This window comes from Arctopsyche grandis, chromosome 1 (genome assembly GCF_051622035.1).
Source record: "Arctopsyche grandis isolate Sample6627 chromosome 1, ASM5162203v2, whole genome shotgun sequence".
NCBI lineage: Eukaryota > Metazoa > Arthropoda > Insecta > Trichoptera > Hydropsychidae > Arctopsyche > Arctopsyche grandis.
This window is the reverse complement of record NC_135355.1, coordinates 27,272,734-27,288,902: the sequence shown is the minus strand read 5'-3', so window position 1 is coordinate 27,288,902 and position 16,169 is coordinate 27,272,734. Positions and strand designations below refer to the sequence as shown.

Here is a 16,169-nt window from a genome sequence, read left to right as displayed (position 1 = left end):
CAACTTCACAAAACATCAAAACTATTTTTACAATAGATGGGTAATTAAATGGGCAGTAAAAACATAACTTACTTACTGATAAAATCTTAGTTTAAAAAATACAATTTTGAAAAGCTTGTATTTGTCTTACACAACTTACATACAACTTATATAGTCCATAGTATTTAAAAAATGAGATAATAGTGAAAAAGTTACGGTTTTAACTGTTCAACTATTTAACGTATCTATAAGTTGCGCAGAGGCGGTTGAAATGCGCGTTTGGATAACTAGCTGTCATCACATCGATCTAACAGATCACTGTGATGTAATTTTTGATGATTAAATTCTATCTATGTAAATTATTAAACTCTATCTTCGTGATATTTTATTACTTTAATTTTATTTTTATTTTATGTATATATATTTATATTTACGAGGGCTAATCCCCGTATATCAGTAAAATATCAAAGCGATCGGAAGATTGTAAGTGGTTTAAAATCAGCTCACAAATTTCGGACGGTTAAGAAATTCTATCTTAACTAATAAAGTGAAAATGATAAAAAGCTTGTAAAAATAAATTTATTATTAGCCAAAATAAAATAGGTACATGATTTACTATGCAAGTAAATCATTTAAATAAACTTAAATCCTAAAATTATCCAAAAATCTTCTCACACTACTTTCTGATTCCATATTAAAAAAATAAAAAAAGATAATTATTAATTCTGAATACTCTCATTACATTCAATCATTCCAAAAACGAAATATTTTTATCTAATTAATTACTAAAGCAATAAATAAATCGCATTTTTCCATATTGTATTCAAATTTCATAAACGCTCTAATAACCATCCACGTATCAAGTTCGCATAAAGATTAAAACACGTCCAAAAATAAAATGCCTACTTATTTTTAATCTTTATATTATACACCTATACAATATACATTTATATAAAGATTATATTTCATTTAATTTAATACGGTGCGTTTAACTAATTCCTTTCGATAAAAAAAAGTGAACAAATGTACGCGGGTGTGCATTACGACGTACGGACAAATTGTATGCGTACGAATTATCATAATATAGGGAGGGGAACCTAGCAAATGGATGCAAAAAAGCACATTTCCGGTCGCGAAAAAGAAACATGGAACATGCGATTATATGCTCTTATCGTTTATTTATCAACGCATTGCGAAAAATTGATCCACTTAATTATAAGCACGGGCCAAACACCCCTCTAAATATAATACATATGTATGTACATACATATGTACTTTGGTTCACGCAAAAATGCAACGGGAACGCTTGTGTATACGTTTGTAATAAAAAAAATAATTTACTACTGACACTTTTGTAGATGATTTGATAATTTATGTTTCAATTAAACGAATGACGATAAAAATAACGACCAGCTAGTACGCAAACACGGAACCGCCGTTCCGTGGCGATGGTTTTTCGCGATGAGCGATATGCGGTTGCTGATTTAGTCGACGATTTTCACGATTTTTCAGAATGAAAACCATATAATCACACAGTTATAATGTTCACTCAACTATTAGGTGCATATCTCAGAGATAACATTTCAAAATTTGAATAATACGAAACGATAAAAAAAGTCATTGTACAAAGAATCAGCATAAGAATTTAAATATATTAAGATTAAATGGAAAAATTAATTTAAAAAAAAAACAATTATAATGTAGAAATTTATCATTTTTATTCAACAATTTTATTCCGAATAGAAGACAAGATCATAATCGAATTATGAGCTGCTTTTTTCAATAGTCTACGTTTGCGAAGCGCATACAGTGTGTTGTTACACGGAAAAAAGGGAAAAAAATAAACATACATACACCAAATTTCTAGCAATTAGCAATTCGAATGATAAATTGTTTGGAAAGTCGCTAATTTGCCATAGAACGAGGTAAACAGCGAGCCGGCTGCAATATCAACTAACTAACCCAATTTATAGCGAATAACTAATACAACGCGAGAGCACACCACTATCTAGACAAGAGAGATACGTATCTCTTGAATTGTGTTTTTTTTTTTAATTTTACGTACATTTTGAATGGACACAATGGTAAAGGTCTATAGACCGTTTTGAGAAGCTCGGCGGTTCAGTCATTCCTAATTTGCTTAAATTTACGAGCATTTTCGCGTCGTTATCTGGATACGTCTATCTGCTTAAGTTTAATACTTGTTACATGCTATATACGCGGCTAGACCGTTACGAGCATTGTTCTCCAGATCGGGAAAGAGCATATTATTCATTCGACATCAGGAAATTAATTTCGTTCAGACCCATAACAACAGAAATTATAGCGCAATGACATCATTAAAAAGCCCGAGAAAGCTCTCCCAAGGAGTCCACGCGCGTATTCGTTCTTAATGACGTGTCAAAATTATTATTTAAACACCGGGAAATGTAATTTTCCACAAAGCAGTGTTGTATAGTTGACGTGTTAATTAATGAATAAGCCCAATCAGTTTCGAGTTTTGACGAAAATTAAAACGTTTCCCCTCCGGGGCGTAGGAAAATAAAAGGAAAATATACAAATGTACTTAAGAGAGATGATAAATACCGGTCAATTTTTCAATTTTCCCTCGTAAATATTAGCCGCAGCCGCCGAGAACTACGAGAAAACCCAACGAAATATATACATACATTTATATATATACATATATACAAAGGAAAGAGTATAAAAATAATTCATTTGCCCACATTTATGATCCGACTGTCGCATTTTTCTCTGCCCATTAACAACGTGAATGATGAACATAATTTATATAAACAAAAACCTGAGGGGTCCCTGAAAAACTATTATTAAAATCAGTATAATGATCGAAAGCGACGTTGAACGTTGATCCGCGGAAACGAATGAAAAACAAAAACAATAAATATCTCAGGAAGAAAATTAGAAGTGTCTTTTCAAAGAAAATGTTAAAATTCCGTTGATATATTGTATCAATAAAATTTCGGAGACGTTGACAAAAAATAAATGCTTAGCGGTTTTTCAGCGTATGTAGTACAAATTGCAAAAAAATAATGCAACGATACATATGTAACTATAATAATATATAGTTAACAAAACAAACAACTAATAACTGTTTCGAATTTGTAGTGAAGTTCCACGCATAGAAACGTTAAACAACATGCACTATTCAAAGTCAAAAATGAATATTTTTTAAGTAAATCATATATTTTTGTATTTGATCTTACGTTATGTTGAATTACACAATTGAACCAGCCTATCGGTCAAAATGTTTTGCCCATATTATAGAGGCTTTTAAAATTCACACACGGTAATAACGAATACTGCATATTCTCGCACCGCTATTTTAGTATTTTTGGGGTAGAAAATTTCATCGTCGGGATCGATTTTCGAGCATTATTAATCGTCGAAAGTTAAAAATCACAGTTAACTTCTAAACTGAACAGTCCAATAAATCGCGTTTAAACCGACGACACGCGCTCTCTAGTCATATAGGAATGCGTCGTGTTTCTAGATTTCGTCTCCAGGCATAATGCCAGGCGTTTTCTAGTCGCCTTTGCACCGCTCGTTTATCAGGCACATAATAATTACACGCCTCATGTGTATAGTATACCTATTTATTTATACACGGACCGAGGAATTAGAATATTTGAAGAACTTTTATCGAATCGAATTGTATCACATGATAGACACGCTCATTTTATTAATAGACATCGAAATTAAAGATTCCATTGCGAACGCTTAGATTTGACTAAAAACGGACACTTGTGCAAATGCAGAGGCTAATTTAAATATTGACACATTTGCGACTCGGCATACATCTTCTTACGAGTATAACAAGAGAATATAATATTTATAAACAGCATTCGCAAATTTAAATCTTCACTTAAAATGTAATATTACATGATAGAGTTGAATCTTTTGAGTCATCACATACATACATATAATATATTATGATTGTATAGACCTTAATTTTTGTCAAACTTTATATGAGTTTTAAATCGTTGCTAATAAACTGTTCTACTACAAATTGAAATCTGATTTTTTTAATAAAAAAAGTCTTACAATAATGAAAAAGAAAAATGTTCATAGCGTAATACTTTTTTCTACATACAACAGAAGGTTAAACCAACTTTTATTTATTTTTAAATTAGCATACATATAAGCCGTTATATTTGAAAGTGGAGGAAGTTAAATTTTCAGTTTCAAAAACACTATTTATGTTTGACTTCATTCACAAATTGTTATCATTTCTTTTAATTCTGTATTTCCAAAATTTCAGAAAAGCAGAATAAACATATTACAGGCCACCAGTATTTTTAAATATTGTTAAACGTAAATCATTATAATATTCAATGTTTTGCAAAATATGTATCGAAATGAAGAAAAGTGAACTTTTGCCACTTCCAAATATAACGGCCCATATTAAAATAATTGTTTTTTTTAAATAATTCACTATAAATATCAAGTTAAGTGTGATGTTAAATTTTATTGTTAATTTCACAATTCTGTTTATTTCCCCCTATTACTAAATAAAGAAAATACGTATAAATGAAAATATATTTCTCCTTCCACTTCTGCAATACAATTTAATTTTGATTTCACCAGTTAATAATAATCTACACACATGTCATCATTATTAATTTAATAATATCTATATATGTATGTATATATTGCAGATAGCGATTAAATAATACGTAAAATAACTACCAAACAAAAAAAGTTACCTTATAATTCATACAAACAAACCGAAGAAAAGTAGTAGAGTAGTAAAATAATCCAAATTAAATTTTCAACGTCACTTGCAGGAGATCGGCTGCACAAAACGTCAGCATGATCGGTGCAACAAAACTTTTTCTATTCACAAAACATACACTAACATTCACAAAGCGGCAACGAGCCCACACAGATGTACACACGAGTGGCGATAGAGTGGCAAATTTCGTCGTCAGTTTTATGTCAATCGGACACTTTGTTTATGAGATGGACCGACGAGCGATGGCTGCGTTGCACTTTTCCCACGCGGAAACCACTCGGATCGACGAGCGGCGATTTTCCCGGCTAACGACACGGTCAACGGAGGACTTTGGAACAACTTTATCGGGTTCAATTAAAGTTGGATTGAATACGCGCGAATGCGGTTTAGGTGTTAAATTGTGTATGAGACGTGCACGCGGTCGGCGAACACGACCGCCAATGCCGGCCGCGCGAGGACGAACCAGACCGGTCGCAACTACACCCTCCTCACAAACTCGCTTCCACCTCGTCTCGTTTGTGCAATTCGTATTAAAATTTATATAAATACCGTATTAGCCCGAATATAACGCGACCTATACAATTGAAATAGGATTAAAAGGTTGTTAATTTTATTAAAAAACTTTCCATAAAACATAATCCTCACTCCCATCTATATACATATGGATGCATGTAGATTGTTGAAAATGCAACATTTCAATACACATGTCAATTAATCTTCATGCATGATCCATACCCTTGAGACCGGAATTGGTCGCTTTTTACAAACTTTTTGGTAAAAGTCAGAATTCTCGACAGGGCGGCCCTCTAGGCTCGGAAGCGAGGCTCGGCCGACTCGCTCCTTCCTGTCATTGGTTGCTCTTTGCGACTACTTTAGTATTGCCGTGCCCTGAATTAACTCGACTTTTACCTGATGAAATACGACATATACTGCCTGGTTCGCATATAATTTCGGACGGTTGGGCAGCGTACGGAAATATTCCACATATTGCGAATGGAATATACACGAATTTGTTTGTGGTTCAATATAATAAATAATATAATTTAAAATGGACGAATTTTGGCCGTCAATTTAAACTTAAAAAAAGCAAAATCGAAAAATTTAAATGTTACGCATTACAATGAATGTCATATTTCAAAATAGATTCATACAATTTTGCAAAAATTAAACAATTGCCCCATATGTGTACATAGTTTGCGTTCAAATATAACCACAAAGCGCATTAATTGTTACAGAAAATTAGAACACATTACAAAAATTAACAATTTCAAAATTTCCAACATTTAAAACAAAAATTTAACATAAGTGCATACCGAGAAATCTTTCAACATAACATCTTTGGCTTCTTAAACCATTAGAGAAAACACATAAAATGTTTCAATAAAAAACAACAGTGACAATAAACTATCATTAACTTTTTGACATCAAACTACATATACTACTAGGTAGATTGATAATATATGTATAGTAGCGATAAAAACGAGACAAAAAATATCACATTTAAATCCTAGTTTACTTCAGACATACTAATAATGCTTAATAACTAAAGCCCGGACCAGAGGGTGCCGCGTATTGTTCAAAGTTGTAAATGCATTGTTTAAGGTTTGCCGAACCTTTTTAACAAAGGATTTACAACAATGGAACAATGAGCGGCACGCTTCCGGTTCTACCTCTATTAATAACAATAACAACTATGTACATAGTTGGCCTGACTACTTATTATACAAAAAATGTACATATGTACATAAAACAAAATAAACGAAACAATTAATAATTACATAGTATACTAGTACGTGTGTCCATGTATTTGGTAAAAAATTCAAACGGTAAACGGACTATTTCGCACATTCCGACACAACAATCAATGCCACGAAAATAGCATATACGGAATATCTGACACTCGAGTACTCATCACTATGATAATTCGGGTATATGGATGAAATTTTCGGGTAGCAGATGTTCCGTGATCGATATTTTAGTGATGTGTGCGAGATCGCTTTGTGTGGAATAATCACCGAACCAATTCAAACACAGTTAATTCTATGGCACTGAATCTTTAAATTTTAAATTTTTCAGTCGACCGAAGTGGTACCTCCACTTGGATACATGTTTGTATATGTATTTTATTTCTTAAGAATGAAAATACAATATAAAATAGCAAAACTGCGTCGTTGGAGTATGATAGTTTGTGGTGAGCGTGTAATCCGTCTGTCAGGGCGGCTTTCAATCAAGCGGTTCGTCCGCGGGTGTCCCCGCCCGGCCGCCCACCTCCCGCTGGTGGGGGGCGGCTGCCCGCTCACCTGTTGTCGCCGCCCCACCACCATCGCCACCCCCACCACCACCCCACCGTGGACGTGGACGTGGACCAAACAATATCTCATCTGCACCACAATAACATCACACCACATCATCATCCGTAACATCTTACCGACCAACGATTACTATTACACCGCACACCACATCTCGATTTACCCGGATAGATGACTCCGAATAGTCTACATCCCGGTTATTTCACAGATAAGTTACAAAATTAAATATACATTATTAAACCAGTACCGAGCAATTTGTCTCAACGCCAAGCTTATGGCAAAAAACTTATATTAGACCAAAACTTCAATTTTCTCATTCCATTTGGAATTTAAAAAGAAAACGCTGTATGTTTATAAAGGGTCCAACCTATAAAGATTGAAAATAATGAATCTCCACGCTTTGGAGGCCAGAAGAATGACAGGTGATCTAATTGAAGTATATAAAATTATAAGCAGTGGTGTAGTCGGTCCAGGTCGCCGCCCTGGTACTTATTTTTGAGCCAGATCGCCGCCCTGGCACTTTGATTGATATAAACATTGTTATTCGAGTACAATTAAAAAATATTATCTATATATTAGCCAGCAGCATAGCTCGGTCGTTAAGCTTCTAAATACCGGGTTCAATCCCTGAATGAAAATGGAAATTTTTCAGAGTATGCTATTGGTCAGACCTGGATTTGTGACTCCAGGTTGATCGTTTCCTATCAGAGTTTGCCAATTTTCTCTGATTTCATTGTTGAAACAGTTCCCGGAAAAAAAATTGGCTAAAAATCCTTCCTACCTACTATGTCACCACTATTTGAAGTTTGATTGATGTACAATAAAATGTATGTACAATTCATATATGTCTCGTTAATTCGCGAGTTTTTCAGTGTCTCGCAATTCAACGACTTGTAATAAAAAATGCTGCATTTGTATTTGTAAATGTAATTTGTAATTGGCCAGGAAGGCGCATTGGGGATTTACCTGTAAGGCCTTCTTGGTATATATGTAAATAAATAAATATATAGATATATATAGCCAGCAGCATAGCTCGGTCGTTAAGCTTCTGCTTAGCGTTGAGAGGCGGCGGGTTCAATCCCTGGGCCCGGGCCTCGAATGAAAATGAATTTTTCAGAGTATGCTGTTGGTTAGACCTGGATTTGTGACTTCGGGTTGATCGTTTCCTATCAGAGTTTGCCAACTTTCTCTGATTTCTTTGTTGAAACGGTTCCCGAAAAAATAAATTGTCTAAAATCCCTCCTATACGATATGTCACCAATAATTTGTTAATAATTAATGTACAATAAATAAGTTTGTGTACAAATTAATAGATGTCTCATTGATTTACGAGTTTTACAGTGTCTCGTAATTCAGTGATTTATATAAAAATGCTGAATTGTAATTTGTAAATTTGTAATTGGCCGGGAAGGCGCATTGGGGTTTACCTGTAAGGCCTTCCTGGTATACATATATGTAAAAATAAAATAATAATAATAATAATAAAATATATATATATATATATATATATATATATATATATATATATATATATATATATATATATATATATAAATGAATGTCTCTCTGTGTGTGTGTGTGTGTGTCTCGAATAGGCTCCTGAACCACTGAACCGATTACAATGGAACTTTCAGAATTTGTTGTATGCATGTCCGGGAAGATTACTGGGAAAAAAATCGGGAACGGAAACGGGAAAAACGGGAATTAGTGTCATTCGCTATAATTTCAAATGTTTTCGCGTCGCGCCAACGTGTTCGCTGCCTGTGTTTTCCCGACAAATGGGAACGGGAACGGGAACGAGAACGGGAACGAGAACGGGAACGAGAACGGGATATGGAACGGGAACGGGAATTGCATGCGTATTGTGGCGTTGCAATGCATGCCGGGTTCAGCTAGTATTTCACATAAAATTTTGTATACCAAATATTGTGAGCAGACTCTCGTTCTGACATTTGATGACCTCAACCGAATAGTAATTTGAGCATATTCAAAACTTAAAAGACGTTTAATGAAATGTATGGGCTTTTTTTATCTAAAACCACCCAAAACATTCTTTGAGCTATTGACGCACTATATACGCACTTGAGGATATATATGTATGTATGTATAAAATAAGGGAACTCAGCTTAAATAAATAGTCATCTTTAAATTGTTAAAATTTTATAGTTTTTCGACACACAAACACGGGTTTGCAAAATCAAAAATGTTGAGGATGATGCAGTTTGGAAGTTTTTATAAAATATAAAAAAACATCATAATTTCAACAATTAATAATATTTGTGAATTAACATTTTTTTTATAAATATTTGAATTACCAATAATAGGATACATATTTTTTTAATTAAGGAAAAAAGCGGGGGGGGGGGTCGTAAAAATTAAATACATTATTTTTTATTTAGCACTACACCACTGATTATAAGTAACATTAACAATCATCTGAGGGACTCCAAAAAATATTTATTAAAAAATAATTAGAGAATCCTTCTTTTCAAACATAGCGATTAAAGTTTGGAATAGTCCATGCAATGATTAAGTAACTTCTAGTAACATAAACCATTTTAAAACGTCTTTAGAGTACAATAGTGATACGTAATAAGTATGCATAATCCTATACATGTATAAAAAATTTCGTGACACTGAAGATTGTTCGTACAGACAGACGATACACCTACAAAGTGCATGCAAATCTGTCAACTGACATCACACTCGCACATCACAGACTTCACAGCGACAATAAGCAGTTTTTTAAACAGTGATGTTTACTAGTATTATACAAAGTGTTTTTAAAATTGTAATATATAAACGATTGTTCTTCATAATTAATTGCACTCCAGCTAACTGTTTGTCTGTATTATAGTTAAAAAATATTTTTAAAGCACAGTTTTTTTCGAGTCTAAATAATGTTTAGATAAAATATACAACATGATGAATATTTTTAATCGGCTAATGACTTTTTTCTCCCATTACTTTTATTTATTGTAGTATTACCATATTGGTATGAGAGATTTTCTCCAGAGCTCACTATGGCTTGTACATTAAATTCGTCACATTGTAGCATTTTATACAATCGACGAAAGCAGAACGCACTATTACAACGACTACAACGCAATGGTTAGACCATTCTTGTAAGAATCGTTACAACAATCAATTTGGATTTAATAATCTTTAGCTTAACAATCTTTAATTTAACAAATCTTGCCAAGAGCAAATTGTGAGTATCGAGATCTACTCATCGGATATTTTTTTATTCAATTTCGAATAATGTGTCCTTTACCAGTAATTATAAGAATATATATTTATAGATGATTTTATTAAGAAAACGATTAGATTCTAGTGGTGCATGCCTGACTAAATTTATTATTTCTAATATTTCATTTAGTGATATTTTTACTATTATATTTATAATATTTTTGAAAAATTTTTAATTGCCCCGATTAATGATTGATAAATCGATAATGTATATAAATTTAGATACGTATGTATTTTTCATACAAAATATATAAATTCTGCTGTTCGATATTTCGGGTTGAGTAATCTTTTGAAATAAAATAAATAAATAATATCTACCTTTTGAAATGAAAGTTGACAGAATTTTGGGGAGGTGTTCCAATATCTGTAAAAAAATAAATGAATGTTATTATGATTGTAATTATTTTATATAATGCATAAATAAATCAAAAAATAAAGCCCATCAAACATTTTTTATTAGCATACCAAGTCTTTCATATCATATGTATGAATCGATAAACAGATTATTCCGCAAATTGCGATCACGCGCGCGACATTCGTTGCCACAAAAAATACGGAATATCTGGCATTCGAGTTCTCGTTATCACAATATTTCGCGTGATTGATGGAATTATTGGGTGCCAAATGTTCAGTGATCGACATTTTAGTGACGTGCGCGAGATCGCTTTTTGTGGAATAATCACCAAACCATATGTATGTACATATATGGTACATATATCAATAAATTGTATATGAATTTTCTTGAAAAAATATTGACAAGAGCAATATTTCTCTGTATTGATTTTTTTTAACTATAAATAAGTGTACCAGAAAAAAATATAGAATATTTTTATTACTATTTAAATCATTATATGGGAAAAATGATTTTTCTAATCGTCAACAATAAATAATCGATTTATCGGAAATATTCTATTCATTCAATTAAATGCCCCACGTAAGAAAGACAGTAAAAAACGATCGTTTTGACGATGACGAAAAAAAATCAGGTAGGTATTCGTTCGATCGCATTGACCAGTTTCAAACCGATAAATTATATAATTGAACCGTACCTTAATAATCATTATCTTTTGATTACAGGGTACGCCTACAGTAGTTAATTGCTAACGTTCGTTTCGAGAGTTTACGTTGGCTGATGCTGCTGCGAGAGATGAGACCGCGTACGCATCAGGGGATGTAAATCTCGTCGAACGAACATACTGTAATTATTTAGTATAGTAAAGTCAATAAGAGCACGATTCAACAAGAAAAACATAAAAAATTCAGTCAAAATCAAAATATGATCACCAAACACACTTATTATGTAGACATGTGTAGGTAGAAAGTCGATGTAATACACAATCGTTATTAACGATATATTGCTTGATTTATTATACACATCAAAAATATTAATATTTTATATTAAAATAATATTTTGCCCATCGAATGCAAATTATGATGGTGTAAATTTAACATTTTCTATTGATTTACATATGTTGGTATATGTATGTGAAATTTTTTTATAGCTTTCACTCATTTTAACAAATTTATTTAACTATCGCTTCTACCTTCACTAAAAAAAAAACTACACGAAAATTATGCACACATCAACGAAAATTACTTTTAATTAATTAAATACATAAATATATTATTATACTATAATATATAAATGCAACTTTGAATTAAATATATTTATGAGTATACATATTTCATTGTACATACATGTACCTACATGGATACGAAGAATTATTTATCATCACCGTAAAATTTGGAATTAAGTATAATTTTATCCTTTTGATTAATACCCTGTCAACCAATCAGCGCATGATTTCTATTGTCCTTTTTTCGATTCTATTCATCGAGCGATTTTTTGGAGAATTTTCCTTCGACGACTGCGACGCGGGACGTCTTTTGACGTTTTATTTTGGTTTTTATTGATTTTTTTATCAACGTTTTTGGCAATCAAATGCTTTGTGTCATTTTAAGCGATGCCCGTCAGTGTCTGAAACGGATGGCATAAATTCTATTATGTATAATTAATTCAGCTGCGATGCATGAACTATAACTAAATGAAATAGAAACCATATTTTCAATTTATGTACATATTCGCGATTAATATGATTTAAGTTTCCTTAGAAAAGCCAAACTGACAAATGTATATGTACATACATATTTATACGCCTTAACCTGGCTACAATTAATTGTAAAATGTATGTATGTATTAAGTTTGAACAAGGAAATCGTATGTACATTATAAGCATATGTATATATGTACATATGTATAGCAGACTACATTTCGCACACAGTGTGTTTTTATAAATTAGCTACTGGATCAAGTGATATTTAAGAAGTCACATCTGACCAGGCAAGATCTATTGTAGAGCATGAAATCTACGGATCCTTTAAACGGTCAGTAAAAAAGGTTAAACAAAAAAAATCTTATTTTCCATCGTTAGCTATCTATCATCAGTTTTCCTTTTTAAATGCCAACTCTTTAAAAAAATCTCTACACTAATTATACAAGTTGATTGTACAATCGATAAATTTCATTACATATGTAGTATTTGTGTATCTACCTATATATACAAAATCAATAGCAAGTTTTTGTTGTAAAATGCTAGCCAAACAAAAAATAATCTGGTTTTGAATGCAATTTAAATTAATCTATGATTTCAAATCTTTGTAACTCTTCGTTAGAATTTTATGACATTGAATTATTATGAATTGGGATTATCATCAAATGCTGAAATTTTAAAATTCTTACCATTACGCTGAATCAAACATCGCAATACTAATCAGATATTATTTAACGTGCACTGAGCTGAGCACGTTGGAAAAGTCAACAAGATGTACATACTATTGGCCTATGCTTTGGGTAATGCTATCCATCCGTGACTACTTGAGGACTCTTTAACTCTAGGAAAGAGCCTCAAAGAGGGACTACACACTCCAGGGTCGCCATTTTGAAGAAGAGGGTCGCATTTTGTGGTCAGGGGCGCCCCCCGCCGGCACGGGAGCCGCCCCTCGCCGCTCACATGGGCGGCGCGCCCGCCTCAAGATTAATGTGAGACGCGGCCGATAAAGACTTTTGATTTGGCCATCTCATATAATGAGAAACCCTCCCCGCGCATTTATCATAAACGTGTTCGGTTCGTTCTCCTTTTGTTGTTGCCTATTAATATTCTGACAGTCGACGTATATTTCATTCGGGCCGCTTCGCGCGCGCGCGTTCCTTTTTTTTCCTCTCCATCTTCGACTCTTCTCGAGAAGAGAAGAAGAAGATGGCGTCCCGGATCCTATAATGATATCGCTCATAATTTAGAGTCAAGATCGCAGCGGTATCGGTAAAGAGATTAATTCGGGTACATTCCGGGGGATCTTCAATAAAATTTAATTGTCGATTCAGTTGATGATCGAATACAAATGTATTATATATTATTCATTGTACATATGTACATACATACATATGTATGTACATTCGTATGACTCAAATAACAATTTCTGGATTGAAATGTATGAAATTGTTTTTCAAACCTTTCAAATTTTACTATACATATTTATACCAGCAGCATAGACTAGACCAGCAGGTTAGGATATAATGCTTTCAAACAAAGTGGTCACGGGTTCAGTCCCTCCGGTTGTTGCTTGCCAGACCTTGGATATGTGACACCAGGTCGATTATTTCCTATCAGAGTTTGACAATTTATCTGATTTTCACTAAAACGGTTCCAAAAAATTGGCAACTTTTTCCCATTTTCTCGCATTTTCTTCGGGGTTTTCAGCATCTCGAATTTCACTGATTTATATAAATACTGCAACTTGCCTTGTATAATACAATGTTTGACCATAGATGTCGTGTTTAATGTAAATATGTGGATCTATACCTGTATATATAATTAATAATTCTTAATCACTCGTCGCTTTGAAGCAACCTTTTAAGAAGAGTGTGCATGATTGATTAAAATAAAAATAATATATATATATATATATCATCATCATCATCATCATTTACAGCCATTCGCCATCCACTGCTGGATGAAGGCCTCTCCAACACGCTTCCACTCGTCTCTGTTTTGCGCAACACTCATCCATCTCATTCCGCACATTTTCCTAATTTCGTTCACCCATCTTCCTTGCGGTCTTCCTTTTACTCTTTTGCCTTCTCTCGGGTACCATTCAAGCACTTCTTTTGTCCACCTTTCGTCCATCCTCCTAGCTACGTGACCCGCCCATTGCCATTTCAATCTCTTCACTCTATCCACTATGTCCACTACCCTTGTCATATTTCTCACCCACGTGTTCCGCTTCCTGTCTTTCCTCGTTATGCCAAGCATACAGCGTTCCATACTTCTTTGAGTGCATTGGATTTTATTTTGCATCTTGGCGTTCAGTGTCCAAGTTTCACATCCATACGTCATCACTGGCAAAACGCATTGATCAAAGATCCTTTTCTTCAGGCAGAGTGGCATTTTTGATTTAAAAACAGCATTCATCCGTCCAAATGCACTCCACCCCAATTTCATACGTCTCTTTATCTCTTCATTTTTACTACCAGACATGTCAATTATTTGACCTAAATATAAATAATTATTTACTACTTCTACTGGTTTATCATCTAAGGGGATGCTATCAGGCATGCAATAACTATTGAACATTAGTTTAGTCTTATCTACGTTAATTTTTAATCCTACTTTTCTACTTTCCCTGTCCAGCTGTGTTAGTCTGATAAGTAGGTCAGCTGAATCACGAGCTACTAAAACTATATCGTCTGCGAACCGAAGGTGACTCAAAAAGCGACCATTGATGCTTACTCCGGCTGTATCCCAATCCAATTTCCTGAAAACTCCCTCAAGCACCGCATTGAATAACTTGGGCGAGATTGTATCTCCTTGTCTTACTCCTTTTCCTATGCTAAATCTATCTGTACCTGAAAAAATTTTAACTGAAGCTGTGGCATTCTTATATATTGTAGCTAACAGTCCCACATAGGGTTCCGGCACTCCCTGTGTTTTTAGAGCGTTAAGTACTGCATTATGACTAACTGTATCGAAGGCTTTCTCATAATCGACGAAACCTAGGCACAGTGGCCGTTGATATTCGTTGGCGCGCTCGATTAGTTCGCCAACTACTTGGAGGTGGTCCATTGTGCTGAAATTTGCCCTAAACCCTGCCTGCTCTATAGGTTGGTTCTCGTCGAGGATATTCTTCAGCCTTTCTGTAATAACCTTCGTGAAGAGCTTGTAGACCGCTGAAAGTAGACTAATGGGTCGGTAGTTCTTGATATCGCTTTTGTCGCCTTTTTTGTGTATTAAAATGATAGTTGCGTTATTCCATCCTTCTGGTATAGCTTGGTTCTGGATGCATTTGCTGAAAAGCCTAGCTAAGATATTAATTAGGGGGGGGCCGCCACATTTTAGTAAGTCGATGGGAATATTATCTTCCCCTGGGGTTTTACCATTCTTTGCAGTTTTTAGCGCGGCCTCTACTTCGCTAGGCAATACTGCAGGAACCCTTTGGCCGTGTGTCGATTCCAGAGTGGGGAATTGGCCGTTGTCGTTCTCGTATAGTTTTGCATAGAACGTGTAAACTCTGTCTATGATTTCTTCTCTATTCCTAATTATTACTCCGCTCTCTGATCTGATTGCGATCATTTGGTTTTTGCCTAAGAAAAGATCCTGTTTGCACTTTTTCAGGCTACGGTTATTCTTAATGGTATTTTCTATTAGCTTGCTGTTAAAATCCCTGACATCCCTGACTATTCTCTTCTTAATTTCCTTATTTACTAGATTGTATTCTTGCTTATTATTATCCCTATCTAAATTCCTTTTATGCTTAATTAGGTTTTTTGTTTCCGCTGAAATTTTGCTTAATTTAATCTGTTTCCTGAAACCACCTAATTTCTT

At 33.8% G+C, this 16,169-nt stretch overlaps 1 protein-coding gene across 2 annotated transcripts in view; it reads right to left on the bottom strand.

Annotated features, from left to right (window-relative positions):
- Nucleotides 1-16,169, bottom strand: part of LOC143909463 (protein tiptop-like) — a 364,663-nt gene that overhangs the window by 289,871 nt on the left and 58,623 nt on the right. Inside the window, exon 2 of one of the 2 annotated variants that reach the window (XM_077427467.1) lies at nt 10,609-10,654. The gene's annotated coding sequence lies outside the window, so the exon portion shown is untranslated. Of the gene's footprint in view, nt 1-4,703; nt 5,175-10,608; nt 10,655-16,169 lie in introns of those variants that run through there. The other variant, XM_077427460.1, reaches the window with a different exon arrangement.